General features: G+C 38.5%; 1 protein-coding gene across 4 annotated transcripts in view; it reads right to left on the reverse strand.

The window, feature by feature from the left end:
- Positions 1-19,215, reverse strand: part of SLC10A7 (solute carrier family 10 member 7) — a 151,459-nt gene that overhangs the window by 51,719 nt on the left and 80,525 nt on the right. The window lies entirely within an intron of this gene.

Below are 19,215 nucleotides of genomic sequence, written 5' to 3' on the forward strand. Positions count from 1 at the left end.
TGTACATTCTTTAGCACCTATACATTGACCATTTTATAAACTCTACTCAGTACAAAGTATCTTTTTATTTTTTACCTCTAGCTTTCCCCATTTGGACCTAAGTCCCTCTATTCTAGAAGATCTGATATACAGAAATATAGATCAATTATTTAAAAAAAGATCTTAAAGCTTCCCCTCACTGTGCTGTATCGTAACTCCACTAAGCTACCCCTCCTGAGGGGGAGACTTGTGATCAAGTCCCATGCTACCCAGTCCCAGGTCCTCTTCTGAGCAAAAGTCCCATCAACTGTGATGAATGAGGTGTCGTGACTGTGTAATGTAAACTGATATTCCCCAAGGAAATGAGCTGAGATCTCAAAACTCATTTCACTTGATTAGACCTCATGTCTCACTGGTAGAAAGCAAGTCTTTCATCTAATTTAATCACAGAGGACCACCTCAGCTTTCCACATCCCCCAGGCAGACACAAGCAAAAAGATTTGTTGTCTTCGCTGACAAGGAACAGGTTTAAAGCTGATGATTGGACAAAACAGAAGATTTTAGGTTTCATGACAGCAAATCTTAAAATGAGTTGTTTGGGTTGGGACTTAACATGACATCCATCAGTTTCATAGCTGCGAATAGCAATTCCCTATCATCCTTCTATCTGATTTGAACATTTTATTATTGCTCAATAAAATTATTCTATCATTTAATGCAGGCTAATTCATAAAGTTTGCTCAGAACTTCTTTAAGCCAAGACTATATTCTTCATCTGGCTACTTCTCAAGAATAACTAGTCCTCCAGCTATTCATGAATTTTATTGTTTAAAGGACAAAAGTCCAAAACTACCTTGCATCCATCTGAAGGTATGCTTATTTTTTGTTTGTTTTTAGCTCCAAGTTAAAAATAATCAAACAAAAAAGTAGTTGTCCCCTGCTTTTCATTCAACCTTGAGTAACATAGCTTTAATTCAATCTTTTGGAAACTAATATAAAGAAAAGCCTTATATAACTAGTTTTGTATTCATTTTACTTTCTGAGTTCACAAAAAGCATGGATCCAGACAGCCGACTAGGCACAGAGTTCCTCTTACACTCTTAAAACAAAATGCAACAAGTAAATGCCACAAATTACAGCAGACAAGAAGGGTCGAGGAGGCAACAGTTAAGCTGTGCAACTTGAAGGCTCTGCAGAATTTAAAAACATATTTTGAAATACTCCATATCTCACTGCCCTACAGCCAAGCTATCCATAAACATTTATCTTTTTGCAAATGTCATCACTGAGATAAATCATAAAAGACAAGAAAGATAAGAAGTAGAAGCAATAAGAATTCCTTCAGGGAATCCCTGTTTACAAGAGGCCTAGACCAAAATGCAGGTAACAGTTATGAAGAAATACAGGTGTTCAAGTATATCAGCTGTAGAGTAAGAAACAAAAGCTGAGGGAGGGAGGAGGCACCAAGAGCTAAACTGACATTTGTGTACAGTAGCATCTGCAATGCTTACAACGGAGAACTGGCAATAAGATCCGTATAACGCAGATGCAACACAGACACTTCATCGGAATGATCAATCTCCAGCTTTTACGAACTACTACTAAGAATGAGCCAGAATCACCCCTTTCTCCCCTTTCCCCATTAACAACTACACTGCACAGCTCAAATATTACCGAGTGCCTGGGTGTTCCCTAAGCACCTGTAATTTTGGGGTGGCAGAACACCATTGCAGCATGGTTCCAGCTTTAGATCTTCCTGGGCACAAGCAAAGAGGAGAATGGATGGAGCGTGAGGTGATACACCAGAAGTGTCCTCTACTCCACATGAGCACTGAGTGTAGGGAGAAGAGAGCACACTGCCAGCTGGTGAGTACAGGCACCTCACCTCGGCACCTGAAGGAACTCAATGATTCAGCACCATTAATCATTTCTTACATGGTTCGTGCCTCGCTGCATTCTATAGAGCTTTTATACAGTACCAAAAAAAAAAAAAAAAAGGCAAGCAAAGGTAAAACCAAAACAACCCTCCCCTTTATCTTGTTGATAAATAAAGATGATGTCTTTTCTCTATAGGATGGGACCTGTGACTTGGTATACATTTGCTTTGGAGGCTTGGTGATATTAACACAATTGGCAACAGGCTGCTAATTCAAAGCACAGAATGTCACAAAAGGAAATGTTACCTCTGTGACAGTAACACTTCTTCATAATTCTGTAAGTGGAGAGGAAAAGGATCCTGGTGAACATCATAAATAGCTTCCTGACTGAGCTTGTTGAAAATCTAGCATTCAAAAGGCCAATCCTAGCAATTCTGTACAAAATTTTGCTATTAATCCTGGTGATCTTAATAATCGGAACCAAGTTTCCCAGTGCCTCACCACAGAAAGGATTTATAAGGTTGAATTTTCCCATTTGTGACACATACACAGTTCCCCGGGAAGCTAAACAATTACCTGACAGAACAGACAAGTTCTTATTAAAAAATAGATGTTGTTGCTGAATCAGAGTAATTTGATGTTAATGTTTTATATTCATAAGGAGTGCCGGTTTGAAAAACCACAGGGATTACATTAAAACCAAGGGGGCTTTTTTTCAGTCAGTAGTGCTGTGGTGAGTGTGATGGTTTATGGGTGCAAGCAAGGCAAGACTTGTCAGGGGAGGGAACCTCTGTTACCAGACTGACCAATGGAGTTGGAAAAGCACAAACTTTGGGCAAATAAAGTCCATTTATATGCTATATGAAAACACTGACGTGCTTTTGTGTGCAAGAGCCATTCTCTTCAGGTTTCTGTTCCAGAGTTGAAGAAGGTTTTATGTGATTAAAGTATATCTGTCTAACACAGGTATCACCTTTCCCTGCACATGCTGCCTCACTTCGACACGTTATCTGTTCCTTAGAAATGTGCTCCTCAATATGCTCATAAGCATTACGTGACGCATCTCAATTCACATCTACTAAAGAATAATATATAGATCACACTGAGTCTAAAACCTACTGATAGAAAATACAGACAACAATCTGGGTTTTAAAGAGAAAACCAAAATCTGATTCACTCAGAATAAAGATGAGGCAGAAGAAAACCGTTACTCTGCAAGGTCCAGCTCACGCACTAGCTGAGTCTTAACAAAGATGACTGTATTTGGACACTGGCAATGTGGCTGCTTTCTGAGACTATGACAGGCTGAAAAGCACAAAGGAAGGTAAAAGTTAAAATAAAGGCTATCATTTCTAAGTCCATCAGACATTAACACCATCAGAGAGAAAAAAGTAACTAAATTGGGCTACACTTTTCCCTGCCTTGTTTTCCAGGCAAGTGCTGTCAAATACACAGTGTATGGAGATAAACAGATTGTAGATTAGCACTTCCAGCAGAAGCTGAGCATCTGCCCTTGAGAATGCGAGGTCATCACACAGTTTTAGCATCTTCGAAGTTTGGGTGGAGTGTTAAGCTTTCCGACTGCTGCCCACAATGGAGTCAAAGTTGTAAAGTGACTGCCGTTTGCTATCAGCAGAAAAACTTTCAAGAAATCCATTTACACCTCTGATGTGAAAGACTGACTGAATATATTTCAATGATTTTTGTGTAAAGGGAAGAAAAACTCCCAGCCTGACCTGAGACACTGATAGAACACATGAGTCTGAATAGTCATACTAGATATCTATAAATACATTTCTTTTTACAGCAAAGATCATGAAGCATGTCTTAATTAAGAGAGTATAAATACAGGTTTGTGTGTGTGAGCATATGCATAAACATAACTTTAACAGGAAGGATGCACTTAGAGATCCATTTAATTGGTATTTGCCTTATAAAGATAAAGATGTTTTCCATAGGTTTCAGCCTGTACAGCATTGCTGTAAAGCAGATATTAAAAGGTGTTTATTCTCCAAGAGAATATGTAAAATCAATACATGTAATTCATTGCCAAAGCAGACAGCAAAAGGAAGTAACATAATGGATTTGAAACTATGATGACAAATTGTTAAAAAAGAAATTATGCAAATAATAAGAGCAAGGTGGGCACAGATCCAGAGGGACACATGGTAGAAGATGAGTAAGGATTATTGCAATGAGGCATGAAATACATGTGAACTTTCCTTCGTTTCCTTTACCCACAAATTTCCCATGTAATTTTTCTTCATTCTTACAGGTCAGCAGTAGGACACGAGTGTGGCAATTATTCATGAAAAAAAACCTTAACCAAAGTTGCATCTGATTTGTCTTAAGTACAGCTAGAAAGAAAAAAAAAAAATCTTTTTGTAATCAGGGTTCTGAACAAATGTGTATTTTCCAAAATCAATTTCGTACATATGTGCTTAAAGCTACAGATGTTCTTGAATGCTTCATCAGAGCAGGACACAAAAGGAGCAAAAGTGTGAGCAGTGTTAAGTTATAAACTGAATAAAGGTTAGTAAAAAGTTAACTGGGCAGCATTTTCATCACTACCGATAGGGTAAAGTGCAAGAAAAAAGGCTATGAACTCTGGACAATTTTATCAGAAGACACGCATGAATGAGAACTGGAATTCAATCTTCATCTGTGTACTGCAGTACTTTTCACATGTTTTTATTTCAAGAGCCACTGGCACTTTTTGGAAAAGAAAGAATAATCAAAAAAACCCAGCCTGCCCCCTCACCAAAAAACCAAAAACAAACAAACAAACCCAACCAAAACCAAAACAACAACCAACAAAACCCCACAAAACAACACAGCCAAACACAACCAAAAACTGTGCAGTTTTTCTGATTACAACGCGAGAAATAAACTTGGAAACACTTATTATTTCTATTTCTTCTTGTGTATTTTATTTCCTTGTTTTTGTGCTTAGAAGTGTGGGTTTTTTAAAAAATACATATTTTTCTTTGGTTTTGACAAATATGCAGACAACTTTATAATGTTTTACATTTCCAAAATAGAACCCAGCCTCTAGAAAAGTACTTCTAGGTCTGAATTAGGTATGTTTGTGAGCAATACAGGACAGCCAAAGTTCTGACAGAATATAGATAAACGGATCTGGTACCATCACCAGGGGAAAAAAAAAGTAGGCTCTCCTAAAGGTCAAAAAGCTTATTGCTCAGCATTTTCAAGAACATGATAGAGATTGTAAAGACCCCAACAGTACTCAAAGCCGGCTTTCAGTCTATTCAAATGAAGGACTACAAGTCTTCCCCCTACCCTCACCCCTCAGATTGGTTGCTGCTCCACAATTCCACATTGTGATACAGCATCTCTGTAAAACGTCGCTCATTAGCCGTGATACCACATTATGCATCCTCTTGAATAAACTGACTTAAGTATAGTCCCCTGCCAAACTGCTTTGCAGTAATCTTAATTTTAGGCATCATATAAAGAATGACTCCTACTGTTGAAACAGGGCACACACCTATATAACCCGCCAAAATCCTTCAGAAATGAGTTGCCTTCTTCCTTTTTCCACCTGTGCCCACTTACTTCTTTGGAAAGATGCAGCATCTCTTGACAGACACCACAGAACAAATTAAAAACCCCTACGCTAAACATACTTAATGAGTTCAAAACCAAAAGTACAAAAAACCACTGAAAGTCAGGTTGGCATAGCTTATGCAAGTCCTTGTGAAACCATTGGTGTGTGCTGAATAAAGCAGGATCATAACAGAAAAAGGCCTGATAACAGGATTGCATATCTGTTTTCAAGTACTATACCATTTTAACATGATTTCAAGTCTGTAACTGAAATTATTTGGAAAACATTTCAGTACGTTAGTACGAGCAGCTGCAGGAGCCTATTTGAAACAACCTTTTCCTGGCTTCTTTAAACAGTTTTTAATATTTGTGTAAGCATGGCTATACAAACCATACTGTTCATTTGTTCCTGCTTAAAGACAACACTGGAGACAACAAATTTTTGTTGATTTAGATGGTGAACTAGATTTCCATAATAAAACATATGTTTTACTCCCCTTTCAAACTTCACGTCCATGTGTCGCGGTTGAGATGGACAAGCGACATAGACCAAGTTCTTCTGTACAAACAGCAGTCTCCATTTATTGCCACAAATGCTTTTTTATATAGTCTTTACCAGCTCAAGTGTCTTTTTGCTATTGGTTACAGGCTGCAATAGTAACATATCACTGGCTAATTTTGCTATCGTCAATGTTACTCTTTTACTCCCTTCTCTCTCACGGGTACGCAATATCTCTGGATACTCCTTTACTCCCTTCTTTCTCACAGGTAAACCTTCATATCTTCAAGGCCAATCTCTGTTCCCATACCCTCTGTCAGGGAATCCACGGACCCATCGTAGTCCCCCACAGCCATGTAAATGGACAATCTCAGAGATTAAGTTAGAGCTGTACTTCCTGTTGTGCTTGTAATTTCAGTCATTGCCCACGATGCAACTTCAGCGACCCTGGGTTGTTCCCTCATAGATATCACAGAAGCTCCTGATGCCAAATAATCACTTGCCTTTTGTTTTCCAATTTTATTGTTTTCAAAATAATTTCAGGTGCAAAACACAGGACTTTAAAAGTCTCCTCCCATACATCCCTTTTCTGTCAGCTACTCCAAAGATGCCGTTGGTTCTAAGAGGGCTTATGCAACTTCAGAATAAAATATGTAGTTTAGCTCTTTATTGTACTGTTTTATACGAAGAACAAAGGCTTTATGAATTGATGATTTTTAGGATGCTAAATACATCCATTCTCCCTATAATAAATAATACAAAAATCTGAAAAGATACTGAAAAGAGCCTGAAGTTAAATTAACACAATTCATTAAATTCATAAACAGTGTACAAAACCAAGGCAATGAACTACAATACAAAATTGAAAATATAATTCTACATAACCCTAATTCAACTGTAATTATAAATAAGCACCATAACAATAGCTGCAATGCATCCAATTAGGCCAATATTGGATTTTAATAACAAAACTCTAAAATTAGAAGTGCTGTGTCAAAATGGGTTTTGCTTTATTGGAAGGAATAAAATAAATCAGATTTCATATCAACTATGAGATTATGCATATTACTTAGTGAATTGTTCCAGATGTTGCACCACCTTTGTTCTCCTAACTCAACCTAGTGGTCTCTACTGTGGGAAGGGTTTGTGGGTTTTGCTTTGTGGTTTTGTTTTTCGTTTGCTTGTTTGTTTATTTTTTAAGATAATATTAAAATGCATACTAGCATCAGAAAATAGTAGAAACCAAAAGCATTTCCACTGTCTATCAGTAATTACTAACTGTAGATGGTCCCTTCACACATATTTTATTCAAGTATGAAATCAAAATGAAATAAAAAGGAATGCAGGCAGCAAGTTTCAGTTTTTCCAACACAAGAGAACCCAGAAACTAAGAAATAAAGTGATCTGAACTACTGGCAGTAACACTACTACATTTTTCACAGACTGAGTATAAAGAACAAAATCAAAAGGTGAAAGCTTTTTTTCCAGTAAGTTTGAGAGGTGAGTTTCCAGTATTGGATGGAGAATAAAGCCAAGAGTATGAACAGAGCATTTCAGAAAGGTAAAACTCCTTATAAGCATAGTTTGCCTGGCTTCCCAGCAGATGGCATCTTCAACACATTAGAAATTTTCTTCTTACAAAGCAACAGAATAGTTCAGGACACATTAGTAACTACCCTGAAGTTTTAAAGCAACTATAAAAGCTTCTTTGGGTTTGGCAGGTTATACTGGAACAGCATCTGGAACAACGCACAAAATACCCAAAAAAGTCTGAATCAGAGGTGGAAATGAATGGTCCCATCAAACATCCTAGAATCTCATGCCCTATCTTAGCAATGTTGTATGAGTAACTGAAACAATTTCAGTCACATGGGATCTGTCTGGCAGCGTGCAAAATAGCTCCTACAATGGGTGGGGGGATGCTGCTGAGGAAGCTGCTTCAGGCCGGACTTCCCAAGCTGCAAGCTCCTGCTGCTGCAGCTCCGCAGTGCCCTGTCTGACCCAAGGAGGTTCTGGTGGGTCTTTGCTCATGTATCTGGAACGTGATCAAGACTTATTCCCCACTCAAACTTGTAACAATTTCCTGCAACTTTTTGTTGTCTCTCTCCTGTGCAACACATTCTAGTCAGGTGTCTTGTTAACATCTTCAGTGCATTCAGTGATAGTGCTGAGCCTGTGGCTCCAACTGCTTCCCATTTCCTCCTCAGTTGTTTCTGCTGACCATCATTCCTGGCCTCAAGACTTTCTTCCTCGCCTTTACTTCCCACCTCAATGAGAATTTTTTTAAACTTCGTATGCACAATACTTTTCCTAATTCCAGCTCATTAAATCATTGTCTGTTCCTATTCAAATTTATTTCTCATGTGGTGTCAGCAGAGAACTAGATCACTATAATGGTGTATGTCAGCATAGGAATCAAATTCATACACTGCCATTAGGTGGGCCTTCCCTAGAGGAAGCATAAAAGGAAGAAAAGAACTTCTCAATCATTCACACCCGTGTGTTTTTCAGACTGATCCTCCTGTCTTTGCAAAAATCATTTTGACATAATCCTGTAATTTCTACAACACAGGCAGTTATACAACATAGCATATAGCATGACCTCAGTGGGACTGAGGAGGAAAGACACATGGTTTGTAGAATTAGGGTGTCTGTAGGTATAAGCATGGTCCTTTCTCGATGAAGAGTTTCATGGACAATAACGACATAATAAACTTACATGCTTTGGGGTATACAGTAAGTGCAAGGTATGTTAGTGCAGTGGTGAGGATGGACTACAAGTTTCCCCTTTGTTTTGTATGTAGAAAACAGAAATGCAGTAACATACATTTTAGAAAAAAACCCTTACTTTTCCATCTAATTTTTAAGTCTGTTTTCCTGCAGGAAAAAAATACAAAGGATCTAAATTTCTCCTGTATTTGGATATATTTAGAGTATCCAGTAAATCCTAATTTTAATTACAAATCCTAATTTTAATTACTAGCAAAACATGCCAGTCTCAGTGCCTCTGCTATCACAAAAGCATTTGCTAATAAAAAAGGATGGCACACTAGATGGTGCTGTGGGACCTTCCAGGGAGAAGAAACTCCTCTTAAACCAGAAGTTGTACTGTTAAATTAGCCATATAGTTGATTCTGTATTTTGAAACACGTTAAAGAGTACAAGTCACAACAAGAGAAATCAGAACCAGAAAAATGGGAGGAATAAACTAAGCAAACATTCTGCTTTGACTGATACTGCTTTTTGGAATAGTCACATGCCCCTCTTCCACTGGAATGGTGTCTCACCTCTCCTTCCCAAAACAAGAGAAAGGAGTTTTTATGCTCTAGATCAGTCCTACTTCACAGGGTTCTACATGTCAAACAGCACTGAAACAGTGATGTCCAAAGCCAGAGATCCGAGACAGAGCAAGGTCCCTACAAGACTTTTCTGTCTTTCTTTGTGAGCTGGACATAATCACCCTCTAGCACACAGCATATTATTATGTTGTGTGTTAAAAAATATTTTAACACAATAAGCTTTGAATTAACTAAACTTTTCCTGCTATGATAATAAACTGTGTGAAAGAAAGCAGAAGTGTAAGTGAAAAAGTACAGAAACCTGAGAGAAAAGCTATAGCAAATATTACAGAAATGAGGGGTTATACGCAGTTATCGAAATTGATTCTACTTATTTCTTTCTATAGCCTTCCTTGTAACTGAAAACTATTTAAGTAGAACAGTTTCTGTATAAACACACCATCAATTTTTGAACCAAAGCACATTTCATTTTGTTAACATCTACACTACATTTAAATAAACTCTGATCTCTCTCATTTTTCTTAAAGCCAAGAACCTCAAACAATGCAAGTATAAAGCGCTGTACAACCCGTCTTTGACATATGGAAGAAAATAAAAACTTTATATGATGGGCAGAAGTGTTGTGCCAATAAAAACCTATAAGGATTAATTACAAATCAGTAGCAGTGAAACACTTTATTTGCCTTGTAAAGGTCTCTCGGTGACCTACTATTGAGAAATACCACCTAAAACATATCACTGAAGTGCTGGCATAATTCTCATGCCAACCCAAACTGTGGGTTTGGTATGTGGTAAGCAGGAAACAAGATACCATTCCCCTGAAATCAAACCAACAGCATAGTTTATCTATATTTATTGTTAGAGATAAATTAGCTTACAACAGTTTTGTCAGGAAAACATCAGTGAAGGAGCTAATTACACTCTGTGAAAAATGCCCTTCGTGTTCCCTGGGGTAAATGACGCTCAAGACCCTTCAAGATCATTTCCAAGTCTGCCAGAAAGTTAAGCTAATAATAATTAGTTTCAGAGTGAGCTCAGTCTAATATTCTTTTTCTCCTTTAGTCTAAGTGCCCCGAATTGTTTTATTAAAATGTATCACAAGGCTCATTCAATTCGTTTCCACTTTTATTCCCAGGTATGATTTCCTTTCAGAATTAAGTATTTCAAAGGCCAAACCTAACCAAAATGCACACACACACACATGCGCGTGCGGATGCGTTTACACAACCCCCCCAAACCCAGCCCCCAATATGGTAATCTATATTGCCTGTGTTCTGTGCTGCCTGCCTGGCCCCAAGTCATCAATAATGAATAGAAATGTACAGCTACAGCAGTAGCCTGTGTCATGGGCTTGTCAGGGATTTTTGCAAAGGAACAAAACCACAGGTTTGCCATTTGATTATGTCATCTTTTGCAAACACAGGACAAACAAACAAACAAAAAGAGGGTATTTAAAAAGGGGTAATATGATTAACTCTTTTTGTACTAATTGACAGTTTCTTCCACCACACAGAATGGAAAATTATTTGCTTGTAATGCAACCAGTATTCTTCTAGGCCTGGGAATTCAACAATAATGTTGATTTTGAGCACAGGGAATGGAGGTCGTTTCTATTTTAAGATAATGAATACATACTCAAGAGGAGTCAAATACCATAGTTTAAATAGAGGGAGGAAAAAATGTTTTTGTTTTCCTAGGAAACCAGGAAGTTCAGTCTCATATAAAATTGTTCTTGAAGAAGAAACTTAATGCATGCAAATAGACACAAACATAGCAAACGAAAGCAGCAGCATTATTAAAAAATATGCAGATCCTAATAAATGAGTTAGATAATACTTAAAAAAAGAGGTGGTTCTTATATCTATTATTTTTTTTCAGTGTTCCCAAATACATTTCTACAGACATTAGGGCTGTAGTCTTACAGGAGTGATTATCTCACATTTTACAAACAGAACACACCAGCTGCTATACTACCAATCCACCCCCCAGGGAGGGTGGGTGACAAACTACAAAATGTCTACAGGACATGCACAAACTGAAGTGATTGAAAACCCAATTGTAAACCCAAATCTTTCTTGCTTTCTGCATCTGCATAAATTCCAGAATAAGTCCTGCACTAATAAAATAAATTAATAAAAACATTAACTTCTGTAGTAGATGAGTAAATATTCTCCATTTTGGAAGATGTAACTTAAGATGCAGCTGTGTCTTCAAGAAACCTGGAACTAGACAATTTGGATAAGAAATGAAACTATATAAGCGTGTACATTCAACTAGGCAGCAAAAGCAAGACTTTTCAATTCAAATTACCTTGCCAGGCCATCTTTTCTAGAAGTCAGTAGCAAATAAAAGTGCATGGTTTAAACACAACTAAGGAAAATCTTCAGAAAGCACCAATCAATAACACAATTTAAAGAGCCTACCCTGTGTTCTGACCTAATGTTATCTTGTGATACCTGTTTTTAATGGTTAGAATGGGATATTATAGTATTCAGCTGAACTGAATTGTGCATAAATCGCTGAATGTTCACGGGTTGAATACGATACTAATGACTGTGAATAAGAAACAAGGACCGTAAACCATCTTTCTGTGGTAGATAATAATTGCCTCAAATTGCAAGTACATACACTACAGCACACTAAGGTTAAAAAAACCCACAGAAATCGTAAAATAGAATCATGGAATCATTTTCATTGGAAAAGACCTTCAAGATCATTGAGCCCAACTGTTAACACTGACAAGTCCACCTCTGAACCATGTCCCCAAGAACCTCATCTATATGTCTTTTAAACACCTCCAGGGATGACGATTCAACCACTTCCCTGGGCAGCCTTTTCCAATGCCCAACAACTGTTTCTATGAAGAAATTGTTCCTAACATCCAATGTAAACCTCCCCTGGCACAGCTAGAGGTCATTTCCTCTCCTATCACTTGTTACTTGGAAAAGAGACTGACACCCTCCTCACTACAACCTCCTTTCACACAGCTGTAGAGAATGATAAAGTCTCCTCTCAGCCTCCTTTTCTCCAGAGTAAACACAAAGAAATGTGGTTCCGTTTAACTGATTAAGATCATTTACTTATGAAGAAACTTTTAGAGAAAAGTTGTTTCTCAGTTCTATTTCCAAACATACTTCAGCATGACCAGCTTGATTATTATTCATTTCACTAATTCTATAAAAGCGGTAAAAAACGCTTCTTTTGTCCTACTGGCGTGTTTTTGTGGTTTTGCAAGTATTCAGTCACCCTTCTTCTAGCCTACTGTGCAAACACAGGGTTGAAAGCATGAAACTTCTGCATTGTTTTTGATACATCCACATAGTAGACATTCCACTTAATACACATTTCAATATGTTTAATACGCATATTTGCAACAAGAAAATGTAGGGGTTTGTTCATATGCAGTATAATAAAATGGGCCAAAACCCCTATTCTTGTTATCAATGCCATATGAGTCTTGAAATATCTTGTTAGATATATAGATATATTTTTTTTTCTTTTTTAAACCATCTGCTTCAAAGATGTTCATTTCTTAAATGTTATTCACTAGATATAGATGCAGGTCTCACATTCAAGACAAAAGAATGGTGCATTTACTCAACTGCATGCTATCGCTCAAGTCACAGATGACCCGTTGGGCCAAGGTATTGCTTATAGCAGCCTGTCCCTCAGCACAGCATCTGAATTTGCTCCTTCCACCTGCTGAAAAAACTGACAACTGCTTTGAAGCACACAGGAAACCGGTTGAATCTACAGTGCTGTCACATCAAAAGAGCTCTGTCTATCCTGATTTGGAACTGGCAGGTCTGAGGAAAATTCACCTCCCTGAAACTCACCTCCACAAGTCCGTACTGCCTGGTCCCATCTGCCCTTGCAAGGAGACAGGAGTGCTGCCTAGGAAGGCTCTTGAGATGCCCAATGCTGCCCACATCACCCCAGCACAGCAAGAGGAATGGTGCTGCCCTGAGGTTGAGCACGGCAACAAGCACCAGAGCCCGCAGCCATTGTGGTCAGCTTTTTGTGGAGCGCCCTCTGAAAAAGATGGCACAGCACGGTTCACCTGAGAATAGTAACATCAGCACACTCTGAGTGTATCGGAGTAGGTAAGCTGTAGAAAGTTAAAAATCCAGGCAGAGGCAGCCTAAAGAACTGTACATACTTAGAAGAAGAAAAAAAAAGAGAGAGAGAGAGAGAGAGAGAAAAAAGAAAAAAAAGGAGGGGCAGCAAACAAAACTTGGCTTTGTATTTCAATTTCCTGTATGGGTTATGCTGTTCAAACCTGCCATCAGAAGGAGTCTGCTTTTCCCCTGTCTGATATGAATACTGCTTTTGCATTTAAATCATCTGCCCTGAAATGTGGATCTTTGATTCAGTAACATAACAGAATATTTCCAGAGGGGGAAAATTGTTTCTGAAAACAAAATAGTCCTAGTCTAGCAGAGACTGCCTAGGCAGGGAAGGGAGCTGGCATGTGAGACTAGAACCAAATGAAAATATTTCCCTCACAGTCCCCACAAGAAAGGTGCTTTTATGTAATTTGAGCTCCCAAGAGTCCAAATGGCAAGACAGTATTAAATTGGAAGGTGTTTCCTACTGTATAAGAGGTAAAACAGTCTGCTCTGTCTTCAGAGACATCCCAGCTCCCTGGGCAGCTCCTTTCTGACTCCTCCTTAGGCTTTGTCCCAGCTCTTCCCAAAGAACCACTGCAAGGCTGGAAATTCACAGTGTGGGAATCAGACCGTTTGGGTACTTAAATTTCCAAAGACCCCAGCTCTCTGTATCCAGAATAATTCTCATTCTACAAGAATACATTCCTTTTAAAGGTGAATTCCTTTGTAATTTCTCCCTTAAATTACATGCCACAAACATTCCCAGAACCTCATCAGCTGAAGAGACAAAAACATATCTCTAAGGCTCTTAGTTTTTACTGAGGATTTCCAGGATTTGCTTACCAACAAGAAATTCACTTGTGTCTGTTTTGTGTGCCTAACACTTTTCATAAATTGTTTCATCTGGTAGGTGGCAGACAGAACTTCCCCACAGAAGTTGTAGAGTAAGTCAATCACCTGCTAACTCCACTCTGACCATGGGAACTGCAAAGATAGTAGCAAGATTTAACCCATCCTAAGATTAGCAACTGACCTGATTTTCAAAGTAGTTCTCAGGTGCACTATTTGCCTCATTGATCTAACAGAAATCAAGATACGCAACCTAATAATTACTGTTACACATCCTTGCAATCTATCAGCTGTAACTATTTTGAAAATTCCAAACACCAACATATCATCCAACTCAGTATGAGCTGTTAATAACTAACAGTCACCCATTATGGGGCAGTTTTAATATCCATAACAGGGAAGGGTTAAATAGCCTTGCCTTGGTGTTAAATACAGATTCTGCTTGCATTCTGCAGAGATACTTTACAAATGAGAAATACAACAGCTCATGGCTGCTGAAGTATGAAAAGTATGTTTCATCATCTTGGCCCATTGGTGTACTCACTATCGGTTCATTATCAGCCCTTTTCATTCTAAATGTAATTTCCATGTGAAAAAGACTCAATTTCTTTTTATTTTTTCCTGAAGTTTTGCTGCAAACTCTCACACAGGCAACAGGGTCAAAAAATAACTGCTTTGGTTATTTACAATTAAACATAACTGTTCATCTATAAAGCAATTACAGGCAATGCAAATGCACACAATGCAGGTTTGCATAACACTGCAGTGGCAAATCAAGGCACTAATATTAAAAGGCAACAATGCCATCAGTCCTCTTGTTTCTGGATCAAAGGGCATCAGCATAGTTCATACACAGAGCAGAAATAACCATCCTGTGGGCTAAAAGTAACAATAACTTGGGATGGTGGTTTCCAATATTGGTACGGTAAACGAGCTGCAAGCTACCTAAAGACTAAGTGGGGTTTTTTTGTTTGGTCTTGGTTTTTGGTTTTTTTAACCATACTGTTTTACTAAGAAGGCCCATGAACTAAAGGGTTCCAGGAACAGTTTGCCAGATGCCTACTAGAACTTCACACATACATACACACAAAATATAAAACTGCTTGGCTATTTTTGATAAATCTTACATAAGAGTTTTTAAAATGTAAATATTATATTTAAATTAGCATTTCTGGTTTGCCTATAATCAAAAGCCTCTAACATCACAAATCATTATAACCAGGTGGCCTAGCAACCTAGACAGACAGACACAGGAAGTTCAGTCAGTCAGTAATAAAAAGCTTTGCCTGGCTGGCTTCAGGGAGAAGGAAATTGCTTGGATGATCACTTCAGTACTCTACTAGGTGATGCACTATTTTATTCTTTCTGATAGCTGCAGTTTAAAAGAACTCAAACCAGGAAAATGTACATGTAAAGGCTGAGCAAAGATATGGACTGAAGCTTTACTTTGTTTGGTTTCAGATTCGCACTTTTGATTGAGCCTAGGGAGCCAGAGAGAGAAGAAAGGAAACAGTCCCTGAGCGCCTGACAGTATCAACAGCGAAAGCAGCTGCTTAAGTTGCAAGGTACCTGCAGAGCGAGTCTAGGAGCAAGGGACTTTGCTGGGGGCAGGACACAGCCTTTGCAACGTTAGCAGGTGTCACTGTAGTGTACCTGCCAGCAAAACAAAAGACATTTATCACGTCACGGCCACAATGAAATTTCTTGCAATGATTCACCACAATACAAGAAAATGCACTGTCATTTTACTCGCCAGCAACTTTGTGGTAATTTTACACTGCTGCTCGTTATGGATCCAAGCCTGAATGTGCTGAGCATTTACAGCTCCTCCTGGGGATGGGGGGGGAAAGAAAAAAAAAAAAAAAAGGCATTATGCACCTTACAGACTTTTTTTTTTTCAAAAAGCACTGGTGCCAGCACTGAAGATTGTATCTCCATCCTTCTTCACTCTAGTTGTATCTAGGCAGTTGCAGCACTAAACTCTGTGCTATTGAAAAGCTTTACATTCTTCTGTCAACATGATTGGCTTTTCTCTTCCCTAGTCTTCTCCAGGCTCTTTCCTTTCTGTCCCTCTCCTTTCTTTTCTCCCCTCCTCAAAATCTTTTCCAAAAAGACTAAAAGTATAATCTTCCAAAGAGATGACTTCCAAGTGTACCTAACATTTAATCCTACATCCAGCAGGACACTGACATGCTCTGCATTTTTTCCTCACAGATATATATTTTTAAGAACTCTTACTTAATGATGAGACCAAGAAACACCTCCTAACTTAATTACTGGTATCAACACTGAAAAAATTCCAAACATTAGCTTGTCTTTAGTCCCTCACAACTACTGACTACTTGCTTTGACCCTGAGCTGCGATGACGATTGGCAAATAAATCCGACTTGGTCATTTATCAAACAAGCACAAAACATCAAGATGAACATTTCCAGATTTGACAAGTAACTGCTGTATTAAATACCACACATGTACATAACTCAGAAGTTGATGGCCTACCCTTATTACTATCAGCAATAACCATTCTAGATAAGTGACTATTCTCTTGCAAAGGTAATAGCATCTGCTTACATAAAGAGATATTTTTGGCACATTCTCAAGGTCTTCTTTCTTCTGCCCTGCTGTCAGAACTGTAATCAGGTATGCGTGGCACCTACAGCACTCCTGCATACTCCAGGTAATTAGCCTTTCCACTAATCAGAGAGCATGTATCATCGCAGCAAACATACAGTATGCTGCTTGTTCCTTAACCCTCAGGTTTCCTTTGCTCATTTCTTAAAGAATTGACTGAACGCCGGTTACCTTGAATTATTCTTTCAATGCATACCATTTAGAGCTTTCCAAATAAAATCATTTCTGAGCATTTTGCTGGGAGCTGAATTTAAAGGCATGAATTATCGATGTTTCAGCTGAATTGTATCCCTGATCTTTCCCTTCTAATAGTTAAGAAAATAAAATCTCAATGTGTTTCCTTATGACCACCTTCACCTGCCTCTCTGCTTGAGCAATTGATCACCTTAGATAAAAAACTAATTTACGCCTGCAATTTATTAAGACAAGAAACTCGTGTTTAAAGGGGAAAAGGCTGCAGTAAGTGTCTATGCCCAGACAAATGGCAAAAAATACAGCTGGTTTAACAAATGAGTGCTCAATCAATGATGCACTGAGGCACATGACAAAGGGAAGTCAAAATCCATTACATTCAAGAGCCTCCTTGAAATTCCACTTCAGTGCGCTGACCCTGTTGCTCAATGCTAAAGACTTTACAAGGTTTTCGGAAACATTTAGAAGAGCTTTTGTTTTGGCATTCACTCAGCTGCACCTCACAATTAACACTGCCAGACTCCTTTCTAATCAATTATTCATTAAGATTACTAGCATATCTTTTGAGCCCCTTAACTTCACATCAGAAGTGTGCGAAGGATGACACATGCATGTGTACTTTACAGAATAAAAGGCAGACTCTAAGCAGGTTTTAACGCTAAATGAGAACAAGGCTAAAAGAAGCGAAATCAACACTTTTAGTCAAAGTTGAGCTTCAGGCGAGCTGCAGGCAGTGCACAGCATGAGAGAATTTGGCTCCAGAAAGTGCCCATGTGTTGACAGCTGAATAAGAGTTTGAAGGCTTAATGGCAAGAAATGTTCCGTCAATGATAATGTTACACATTACTTACTCAGTTAACTACTTATCTTCTGCAGCCCTGACAGCTAATGACACAAATCCCACTCAACGGAAGTTTTACCGTTTGCTATACAAACATGTTTATTGCAGTTCACATGGTTAATATTTTTTCCAGTCAAACAAAAAGTGGGAAATAATTTTCAGGAAATAACTATGAAACACAACTGTGCTGAGAAACTAAATACAGAAAAATCTGAAAAGCTGCTCAAACTATTAAAAAATATTAATAAAAATTAATTAGAGCCTATTCACACAGAACTAATAATATATGTGTAAGATAAATTATTATCAATTTATATTATGGTAGAACCTACTCTATTAAACACAGTATATTGGCAGAGAAGGATATTTGTACCCCTTAACATCAAGGTATACAATTTAAACATATCCGTTAGAAGCCTGGGCTTTGTATTTAAACTCTATCAGAAATCTAACTCGGGGACTGAAGTTAATACTTCTCCCCACAGCATACAGAGGACCTCTATTATGAAGTTTTCAGTCCTAGTTTGTCTCCACCTGTTTCACCTGGCTCATAATGAACAGCCACCTAGGACCCTAAATACCAGTGAGCCTCGCCTCGCCAGTGTAAGCCAGCCAGAGCCTGCAGAAGCACTGATTCTGCAAGAGCCAGGTCCAGGGCTGGCTGGGGGTTTTGTGTTCAGCTGCATCCTGGGGAACATTATGCAATGTACATGCACGCATAGATCTTCAGACAAATATGGCCCAACTGCCTAGCATTTGTGCATTTTCTAGACATCACAGCAGGCGCAAAGTCTAAAGAACAAAAAATACAAAAAAAAAAAAAAAAGGAATAAAATTACCAAAGACAATCAAAGGATAGAGCCATAAATGTTCAAGTGCCTGCAGTGCTACCAGAGTAGAATCAAGTTTCCTGAATCTGAAGTTGTATTCGATAAAATCTCATCATGTCTCTAAGTGTCAGAAAGTCTGTAGCTGCCAAATAACATGTCAGTAAAGTGACAGAGGTGCCTAATATCTTCTGTTCAGCCTGGAGACGGCTGAGAAGGGATCTCATCATTGTTTATAAATATCTCAAGGGTAGGTGTCAAGAGTATGGGACCAGACTGTCTTCAGTGGTGCCCAATGACAGGATGAGGTGCAAGAGGCAGAGATCGAAGCACAGAATCATTTCAGTTGGAAAAGACCCTCAGGATCATCAAGTCCAACCATAACCTAACTCTAGCACTAAACCATGTCCCTAAGAACCTCACCTAAATGCCTTTTGAACACCTCCAAGGATGGTGACTCCACCACTTCCCTGGGCAGCCTGTTCCAATGCCTGACAACTCTTTCTGTGAAGAATTTTTTCCTAATATCCAATCTAAAACTTCC

Source organism: Caloenas nicobarica, chromosome 4 (assembly GCF_036013445.1).
Source record: "Caloenas nicobarica isolate bCalNic1 chromosome 4, bCalNic1.hap1, whole genome shotgun sequence".
NCBI classification, from domain to species: Eukaryota; Metazoa; Chordata; class Aves; order Columbiformes; family Columbidae; genus Caloenas; species Caloenas nicobarica.